This window comes from Egretta garzetta, unplaced genomic scaffold (genome assembly GCF_000687185.1).
Source record: "Egretta garzetta isolate BGI_Z169 unplaced genomic scaffold, ASM68718v1 scaffold45, whole genome shotgun sequence".
In the NCBI taxonomy this organism is placed as follows: domain Eukaryota; kingdom Metazoa; phylum Chordata; class Aves; order Pelecaniformes; family Ardeidae; genus Egretta; species Egretta garzetta.
This window is the reverse complement of record NW_009260028.1, coordinates 9,866,790-9,874,509: the sequence shown is the minus strand read 5'-3', so window position 1 is coordinate 9,874,509 and position 7,720 is coordinate 9,866,790.

Here is a 7,720-nt window from a genome sequence, read left to right as displayed (position 1 = left end):
AGGTGGGGCAAGCTGCTGGCAAATGCAAGAGGAAAGCGCTTGATGCATGGCTTGAAGTTACCAGGCTCTGGATTTAACCCTGGTGCACAGAGTTGCCCAGATCTGGGGTTGCCCGTGTTCCTCTGCCGGAGTTAAAGAGGAAACTCAGGCCTTTCAAAATCAGGGAAGAAATCCCTCTTCTTTTTTCAGCCACAGGGACAAAGTTCCCATTTCACTCAGATGCACAGTATTGGGCTACTTAGGAGAGGGAAGACCTGGATTCAGTGCTCTCTTCAGCCCAGGAGGTTCAAAGCCACATCCCACTTCTCCCAATAAACTAACCCTGCCATAAAGGCAACGGCAGAGCCACAGCCCCTATGCCAAGGGCTGACTGGCTCTTGAATTCTCCCGCTAGCCCAAAGAAACTTTAAATCCTTGTGTTTTTAACAGAAGAACATAAAATTCCTCATTTCCTGCGTCTGTAACAGCCTCCATCCTATCAATCAGGGTGCTGCCTGGCTAAATGGCAGACCTCAGGCCGGGGACGGCAGGGCGCTCAGGCTTCTCACCTCCTGAGCCAGCAAGGCCGGCAGTCAGCTGCTGTCTGCAGAGGTGCAGCACCACAGCCTTTGCCTATATTTCTGAATGCAACCAGCTACCGCATCTCCTAGGAGGGCAAATCCTGCAAGGCCTGTGTTTGACGTGCTCTGAACACCACCCACTAGACCTCCCGTGCTGGGAGGTGGAGGTGGAGGAAAGCCAAGTCGTTTTATCTCACTCCAGCTTCGCTGTCAGAGGGGTACAGCGGCACACAGCCCTGAGAGGATGCATGATGTTACGCCCAGAAACCCTGGTCGGCAGGAGGGAGGGGTATCTGTGACTCCTGTCTTTTGCAGATTTGAATTTAAGCAAATGGTGTATTTACACCACTTCCCCCAGTTATTTAATGTGAATGTGAATTAGAGGCTCAACGCTGAAAATGTAATTTGTCTATAAGGCAATGTGAAGGTTGGGCACCTCAGGTAGGACCTTTCTTAGCAGCTACCACTATAGCTTCTGACTGTGAAACATGAACTCCTTACTATTATGGTACTCTCTGTCCATCAAAATATCTTTCTTTCAGAATATCAGCCTCCTCAACAGCCACATTACTTCACTCAGACACTTTTTAGGCTATAATTCAGACCTAATAAAACAGGAACAAAAGTTGGATTCTCTTTCACTCTTGATCCTACACCTCGTAAACATGCTGTTTGGAAACACACGCTTGGACAGCAGGTATAAATCTGGGCTTTGTGCTGTAGCTAATTCTTAAAGACCAGACCTGAAAGCTGTTGTTTATTATTTGTATTAAAGGATGCTCTTTTATGCTTCCTGAGTGAATTTTAAACTTCTAGGATTTGGCTTTTGGGAGAGGAGGAGTGATGTTAGACATTCCAGGGCACGCTTCATTTTGTGCATTTAGTGGAAGCTTACTTCTACCAATTTCCATTTTTTTCAGATCCTCTGGATTTCTGGAAATTATAACCTAGTGGCAAATTCAGTGTAATGGTGTCCTTTTTTTACAACTTGCCATTCTCCATTTATTATCTGTATCCTGATGCTCTAATACAGTTTCACACAGATAGCACACACACATTTCCAAATCTAGCGTTCTAAAGAGACACGCTTAACTTGCTATTTCATCTCAAATGTGAAATCTGTTTTCTATTCTAAGCAAATTCACAAGTATAAACCACAATTCTTCACTCATCCTCCCTAACTTGTGCGTCACCCACACAGAATAAAAGCTTAAGAGTTTCAAATACTGCCAGCTGCTTTGAGGTTTTTTTTCTCAGAGGGCAGGACTAGGGAGAGCCCTCCACACTTTTTCTTTTTTTTTTCTTTAAATCAAAGGCTCCAAATTCACAGCTGCACTCATGGGCAGGCCTGTGGAAGCTACAGGCACCATCCTGCTACCAGCTTGCTTTGAAGTCTGTATCAGCCACTCTTCCAAGCCATAGAGCTGTTTTCCCTCAAATGATTATAGGCAGTCACTTGCATTAACTTTTCTGGAAGGTTTAAACAGGAAGAACTGGTGGAAAACTATTACCCCACCACACTTTCATCCATATGCTTTTCACAGGCTGTTGGACTGGAGTCCTCTGGACTTCTTCCAGCTCAGGAAAGGAGGATGCCTGGCACACAAGCACAAGTCCTCGCAGCCACTCTCCCTGGCCTCTTCCCCATCATCGTGACCAGGAGGACCCAAATTCCTCACTGAAATATCCGTACTAAAGAACATGTGATGTGATGCTTAAGATGGCACCATTCTAGTTGAGTAAGGAGGGCAATGCAACGTACAGTGTTTGATCCACTTCACGTGCACAGCACGTCACATGCAGCCTTCTGCTGAGCTGGGGAAATGGAGCTGGAGCATAGCACCGCTAGCAGAGCTCTTTAAACACCTAAGAAATCTTCCCAAGAATGGAACTCTAATCAAATTCAACTCAAAAAGGACCTTTTCTCAAAAAGATTATGACATCTTAATGAGAAATCTCTAATTGGAAAGTATCAGGAAGATTGGGGGTGGGATACCCAAACCACTACAGTTTGAAGTCATTATAATGAATCTTGTTCAGACGATGATAGAAGTTATTTCCTTTTCATGGCAACATTTCTGGTTTAGATAGATGGGATGCTAGAGCTAACCTCCTAAATCCCTGCTGGTGATTTTCAGGAATGCTGAACATTTACTGGCTCTTAGCAAGATCAGTAGGAATTAGGAAGCATTTCTGTGAAGAGAGACCATCTGCTTAGATGACAACATAAGAACTCGGTGCTGCCTTTTGCTCCTGCTTTTAGGCTCCCTGGGAGATGATGGAGTCAGGAGCAGTCTCCACCTCACTGAAACGCCATCCACATCAAATACATGCCAAAGCCCTAAAGAACCCACATATGTTGGATAAGTTTTAGGCAGACATTTTTAGGCGCCCTAGGGATCACTGAAGACACTGTCACATGTGCTAAAGACACTACCGAACAAGAGCAAAGAATGACTTGACTGTCTTAAAGACATTTTACTGAAATCGGTCTAAGGCATGGCAGTGGGGTAAGGAGAGGAAGCTGCACAGCTCACACTCGTGCTGTAGCATCTGTAGGAAAAAATGGAAGCCATCACTTAGTAGGGAAACCAGCAATCCTCATTTCTAATAAGCTCAATACTTAAAACACAGGAAAACAGGATAATGCACTTTTTAACCAAAAAGTAAAAGGTTTCATAGCAAATACAAAAGATCCCTGGAAAGGGAAAGGAAGGAATACAAATAAGTGCAAAGTCTACAGATGAAACCTAACAAAAGTCTTGGCCAAAGGGTAGGGCCGCTGGAATCAAGGGTTCAAAGCTAAGCCATGCTACTGGCCATTTTTTACTTTTTATACACAAGTATCATTTCTTTGACATGCACAAAATTACCATGATTAAATAAAGTAAAGCATGACCAAAACTATTGCTTAAAGAAGTTGGCTAGCCAAATCATCAAAATGAAATCTGTATCACGAGACAAGAGAGAGAATTCATCACTTAAACCCCATTCAGCACTTTCCCCGCCCTGTGAAATGCATTAAAGTAGTATCAACAAGAGGCGGCATCATTTCTAAGCTTCTTGAATTCAAAACAAAGGGGGAAAATGTTCAATGCACAGAAACCACTGTGCCTCTTCAAGACCTCATCTTTAGGCTCTTTTGCCACCATCTACATGACAAGGAAAAAATTAGCTGTATGCTAGTTAGCATCTACTGGACCAATTGTAGGAAAGCTTTTATCCCTCAAGGGGCACAAATTCAAAATGAGCTTGAAGAAAATTCACAGCAAGATCACCTAATATGATAAACCAATACATGGAGTTAAGCTTCTGCTTAGTCTCATTTCCCAAAGAAGAAAGAGACAGGAACAGAAAAAGAAAACTGTGTAGAAATTTTCCTGGAAAATGGCAGAGAAAAATGTGGCTTTATTTCATAAATTTAAATAACAATTTCTTTCTTCTTTTTTAATGACAGTTTGTTCTCTCTTTGTGTCAACACTCTGACTGATTTGCTAAAAATCTGCATGGCCATAAAAAAATTACTTCAAAAGTAATTCTAGTTTTGTAAAGAAATAATTTATTTGGGTTCTTTAATTATTAATTATTGAGTAATCTGTGGATTAGTACTGATAATTAGAACAAGATCAATAAAGTGAGCTGCTTCAGAGAAAAAAATCAAAAAAATTAAAATATATCACTTTACAAATCAGAAGGGAATATTCCATTCACGTTTTTTTCCCCTCACATTTCCAAAATAAAGTAACGAAGCATTTTGATATTAGAACAAAATGTTTTGTTCAGCTGGAGATTGTCTTGAAATAGGATGAAAAATCCATTTCTGCTCATCTTTGCAGATAATGAACAAATTCACACCATCAAATTAATGTCAGTTTACTGACTCTAAAAATGAATAGGTATTAATATTTTTTTTAATAAAATACACTGCTGGAGATATCTAGCAGTGAAGAAACCTGCTCACTCACCAAGCTCACTCTTACAATATGAGTCTGTCATTGCCATAACTCTGATTACAGCCAAAATTAAACTATTCCCAATACGGCATTCTGTGCATTTTCACAAAAATGGACTTATGAGGGGTTTGGACCAAAATGTCAAGGACCCACCTGGGATTTGGGAAGTGTAGGCTCAAATTCTATTACTGATGTAACTCACGCAGACAGAAATTTTTAATCTTAGATCATCTTAATTACGGAGTTGCAGAAGCTCAAGCCAGATCTCCTTCCTCCCCTGGCAGTTTCTACCCATCAGGTTACAAATTATCAGTCAATCTGTTGCAATCTCTGAAGACCTATCCAGAAAAAAGAAAAAAAAAAGTGGGGTTAAGTTGAAAAATTCTGAGCAGATCTGCCATAAAATTCACAGTGAGGTACAAAGGCTTTCTCTAGTCACTGGCTGAAACTGGAGCTGTGCCTCTAAAGGCTGAAAGGCAATACTCTATCCTGGTCTACCTGGAACGAGCGGATAGCCATCTAAGAAATGAATGATTAAAAAATGATCATAGCTGACAGCCTGTGACCAGCAGGGGGAAAGGGAAGGGTTACCACAAGCACAGGGGTGGAAATACTGGCACGTTCCAGCAACAGCCCCTCAGGGTCACATCCGAAACACTGAGAAAACACTGACTGCTTTTTTTTCTGCATTGTGGCTGTTCCACAACAGAAAAATTCCATTGTGGGACAAAAGGAGAAAAAAAACGGGAGGGCAGGAGGGGAGAAAAAAGAGAAAAGGGAGAGAAAAAAAGGAGAAAAAAGGAGAAAAGAAGAAAGGGAAAAAAGGGGGGAAACGGTGGGGAAAACGGGGAAAAGGGGGGGAAAGGGAGGAAAAAGGGGAAAAAAGGGAAAAAAAGGGAAAAAAAAGGGAAAAAAAGGGGGAAAAAGGGAAAAAAAGGGGGAAAAAGGGAAAAAAAGGGGGAAAAAGGGAAAAAAAGGGGGAAAAAGGGAAAAAAAGGGGGAAAAAGGGAAAAAAAGGGGGAAAAAGGGAAAAAAAGGGGGAAAAAGGGAAAAAAGGGAAAAAAAAGGGAAAAAAAGGGGGAAAAAGGGAAAAAAAGGGGGAAAAAGGGAAAAAAGGGAAAAAAGGGAAAAAAGGGAAAAAAGGGGGAAAAGGCAGGAAAAAAGGGCTTGCTCCCACTTCACTAAATGATGCTCTGAATATCTCACTAACTTGTATACTTTGAGTTTTGTTTGTTGGGGTTTGGGGGTTTTGTTGTTGTTGTTGTTGTTTCTTATGTTGCTCTTGATAAACACTGTGAGAAGAGAAGCCTGCTTTTCCTGAGGAACAAGCACCTGTCTGACGGTGAATGCTGAGACCTTAGAGTACCTTCAACAATGATAAATTAAAACTTGTTCTCAAGGTTTTTTCTTGACAATTCAAGTAAGTAGTAGCAAATAACGGACGCTTTTCTTGGAATACCTGGGTACAGCCCTCAAAATGAGGAACATTTTCCTCTCAGCTTCCAGTAGGCAGCCAGCTGATAACAAGCCCTCGATGTTGCCTTCCTCTCAACATTTTCCGTGTGGCACAGAATGAACCTCACGTGGGTACAGTAAGGACAAAGGTAAGCATCTTCAAAGGGATGTGCTCAAAAATCTTCATGCTATGTATCAACAACGTCCACCTGACACACAAATCTACCTAAAATTACTTTTCTCTTGTTCAGTATGTTCATTTTACAAAAATGAGCTATGAAAGATAATTTTGAGTATCAAAATGGTAATTTAACTGCTGATCAAACCACCAAATGACAGTATTTTACAGGTCTGCAACAGTATTTTAAAGTTTCCTGTAACATTGCATTTTAATATCACCAATGGCTAGAGTCAGAGCCTGAGAAGCAAGGACTACCATCTTTTCTTCCATTTAATCCGGCAAGTGGACAAAGAGAAATTAAAGCAACTACTTTAGATAAACATGCATTAAGATTTTTACTTTGCTTTAGGAACTACTTTATCCAAAGTCACAAATTCAAGATTGTTCAAAGCCCGAAGTCTGTTATATCATTCCCAGTGGAGTAAGAATAATGTAATCAGAACTTCAGTTATATGGTGCTGGTGGAAATTCTATTCAGTTAAAAGTGAAACTTTTCCCACACCTCTTCATTTTGAGACACATTTGTAACCTTTAGAAGCTTTTTACTGATCACCAAAACAGCAGATAAAGACCTTTTTTCTAAACCACTTCAAGGCACAGTCCTCTTTCTTTTTATTCAAATATCAAATGCATTTTGTCTGCATTTCTGCATAAGTCTCAGAAGTTGAATGTTAACACAATTAGGTTAGCAAATTAGGAAATTTTATCTACCCTAAAATACTTACATAGAAGTTTATGAATTAATCAGTAAAACTGCACACACACAAATCATCTTAGTCAGTAAATAAGGAGGAATCAGACAAGAACTTCTGTGGAAGGCGCAGTTACCTGCTTGCTGTCACAGCAGGATCGACATCATTATGCTAAGAAATAATAGATATGAGGTAGGTATACAAAAGTAATAGTTTGGCTATTAACCTACCTTTGCATGCTTTTGCCTTTCCCTAAAACCAATTTTGATTCACCTGTGAATGGCTAATGATAAAACCATATTTATTATGAAAGCACAAGAAAATAATATATTTAGACAAGTGATTAATTTTTTTAATAAAAGATATATGAAACTACTGTTCTAGGAAAATTGTTTACCCAATTTTAAAAAAGGGACAGTAATACATAAATAAATAAATAAATAAATAATATCCTCTGGAACAATAAACAGCTTTGGGCACTGTCTTGATTTGACTTGCTTGTGTTTAATTCATCGAAATACCACTATGCTGTTAACAGAAGGGATGGCTTTAGGCAAGAGCTGAGAATGAAGATCTGCTTTCCTTGATTCATAGCCTAGAGTTCAGGCTCCCTTTCTTGCACATTTGGTTTTCCCTCATTCACCTGCAAGCGGTGTACCTACAAGGCTCCACATTTTGAGAAATGATGGCTGTCTCAGCAGGTGTGGGTGAACAAGGACCTCGTGGCAGCCTCAGGCCTGGAGGTGAGACACATCTGGACACTTTCATTGACTCACGTTCTACCCACCTCAGTCAAAGGCAAGCTACCTTCCTCATCAGTATGATGCATTTCATTCTTGGTTGATTTGGCAATCATTTTATCGGAAAATTAACAAAATG